Source organism: Cyprinodon variegatus, unplaced genomic scaffold (genome assembly GCF_000732505.1).
Source record: "Cyprinodon variegatus isolate N-32 unplaced genomic scaffold, C_variegatus-1.0 Scaffold961, whole genome shotgun sequence".
In the NCBI taxonomy this organism is placed as follows: domain Eukaryota; kingdom Metazoa; phylum Chordata; class Actinopteri; order Cyprinodontiformes; family Cyprinodontidae; genus Cyprinodon; species Cyprinodon variegatus.
Window position 1 is genome coordinate 228,500 of NW_015151414.1, and position 2,872 is coordinate 231,371.

Sequence of the window (2,872 nt, forward strand, 5' to 3'; positions counted from 1 at the left end):
ACCCCAAGGGACCCCGCCTCTGTCCTGTGAATAAATGTGTGCTCACATTGGCAGGATTCAAAGTGCTTTATATGGTATCTAGTGTCTGGATCACCAGGTTTTTCAATCGCGGTTCAACCAGCCAAACAATTTTTCCGCCACTAGGGGGCGTAATAGCCATATCCCAGAGCCTCTGATTAAAAAAGGTGGCATTTTAATAACTTTAAAAATCAAAATGCATTATTATTGAGGCCTATTATTTGAGTTAACTCTTTTTATGAACTATGGGTGGCATTTTAATCATTTTAATTGTCCTCAAAGGATATGTATAATCTGTTATAAATGGCTTTCATAAAACCAAGTAAGCGTCCATTGGCCTATTACGCCCCCCAGTGTCAACATCTACATATGTAACATAGACAAATGCAACATAGAGATACACTGCATCTACACAAACAACATTGTCATATAAAACATCTACATATGTAACAGAAATATGCAGACAACACATATGCAACAACAGCAACAGATCTAGATATTTTACATCTGCTTATTATTGATACAAATGGAACCTCATAGGTCCACTCAGAATTGAACACGTGCGTAACAAGTATGAAAAGCCATTATTGGCGGAGTCTATTTCACCCCACTAGAACTAGAGATTTTGATGCATATAAAAAAAAGTATAGAGTGTGTTAAAAAGAAAGAGAAACAGCATTACAGCTACAAAGAAGAGGGAGATGGCAAAGAAGAAGATTGCTCCTCGAGTTAATGTGTATGTTTATAGAAAGCAGGCCATTTTAACATTTATAAACAGGCCTCTCCTCTGTCTTGTTCCATTTGTAGATCAAAAAAAAAAATTACATTCCTAGTGAATATGTAATTAGGAAAACAGTAACAGTTTTCCTAATTAGATTTTTGCCAGCAGAAACTGAAATTCAGAGAGCAAAATAAGAAAATTATACTAGTAGGAATTATGTTTTGTATATCTATACATACTTCCACATTTTAAGTGGTGGTTTTCACATTTATCAGCTTGACTGATTATGTATTAATGATATGTGACAAACATTTCCTCATAGTCAAAGTAATACAAATGATGACCAGCAACAATAAGAATCTATAATTTATTTCTAGATATCCAGAATGTTTATTCTGTGTTAAATATTGTTTGATCTCATGGGGTTCCTCCTCAGTTTGTGGGTAGACTTATAAAAATAACTAAAGGATATAAGTTATACTAGTTGTCATTAGACATGCCATAACTAACTGTAAGACAGTAAATACAGTAAGTAGGGCTCAAAAGGCCAGCCTATTTTATATCTATTTTATTATAGATCTACCATGAATAAGTTGCATCATGCAAAAGTTATGCCAGCTTTCTCGTTCAGTTGCAGACAGCTTTGTCCAGCTTCACTACATAGTTTTATCCCCACGCATTAGCACTTCTGCAAACTCTCAATCATATTCCAGGTGAGGCGCTGTTCACAATGACTGAACATAATGTCTAACACTGGCTTGATCCATGCACTTTTGGTTTGTACAAAATTTATATATTTAGTGACGGTTTGGGCAAAACATAAAAAGTAGAATAATTGGTTTGATAGTTTGTTAGTGGTTCTAAATGTATTAAGACCAAATTACAGTGTTCGATCTATTTCTTTGCAAGCCAACCTTGATACATATTTGTCTCCCTCTCTGGCTACCGACCACAGGAATAGGAGGCACCTGTGGTGCAGGAGGATCATCTATGTCAGTCTCTTTATGTGGACTCTCACCGTTACCCCTTACATTGTCTCTAGCAGGTAACAAAAAATAATCACTTGTGTCTTCAGGGACCTGGCTCATATGTGGTATGTCAGGTAGACTACACACTGACAAAAACAGCTTATAAGATTTACTTGAAAAATATATTGTAAGTATTTGCACTCAAATGATTTAAGTCAAATTTAATGCTGCAATATCAAGTAACACTCACTTGCCAGTATCAAGTGAATTTTACTTTCCATTAAACATAACAGTTGCGAAGATATTAAGTAACATTTACTTAATTACAAGTTAGATTTTTTTAAAAATTAAGTAAAGTGAACTAGCATTTTACTTAAAATTTTAAGTAAATATCCCTGTAGAATTTGCTGTTATGAAGTAATTTAAGTAGATATTAGTTATTTACTCTGATTGACATTTACTTTGCTTCATTATGTTACATTACTCACTAATATTAGGTAACTATTGCCATTTTTCTTTTGATAAATGTTACCAAATAAATGTCTATACATTCTATAAACCATCCATCCTTTTTCTTACACGCTTGTCCCGAGTAGGGTCGCGAGGGGTGCTGGTGCCTATCTCCAGCTGTCAATGGGCGAGAGGCGGGGTACACCCTGGACAGGCCGCCAGTCCATCGCAGGACAACACAGAGACACACAGGGCAAACAAACCATTCATGCACACACTCACATCTGAGGACAATTTAGAGAAGCCAATCAACCTAACAGTCATTTGGAGATGTGGGCAGTTTTGGACTGTGGGAGGAAGCCGGAGTACCCGGAGAGAACCCATGCGTGCTCAGGCAGAAAGACCCCGGGCCGGGAATCAAACCCAGAACCTTCTTGCTGCAAGGCGGCAGTGCTACCGACTGCACCACTGAGCAGCAACAGCTCCCTTCTTTGCTCCTGTTCATGCATCAAAAATTTAAGCGCTATGTTTGCTGCCGAGGTCTCAGCGCCAAAGACAAAGTAATTGTATCAATAAATTCTTCTTATTGTCTTTTCACTGAGTTTTTCCAAATTAAACTTTGTATAAACCTATACATTTACACTGGCAACAATCTTCTCCTTGGCCACCTTCCTCTACGTTGTAGCTGTAGGACTGTTTCTCTGTCTTTAAAGCA

At 37.1% G+C, this 2,872-nt stretch overlaps 1 protein-coding gene across 1 annotated transcript in view; it reads right to left on the reverse strand.

The window, feature by feature from the left end:
• The window catches only part of LOC107100334 (high affinity immunoglobulin gamma Fc receptor I-like), a 43,120-nt gene that overhangs the window by 904 nt on the left and 39,344 nt on the right, over positions 1-2,872 (reverse strand). The gene's annotated exons all lie outside the window — the stretch shown is intronic.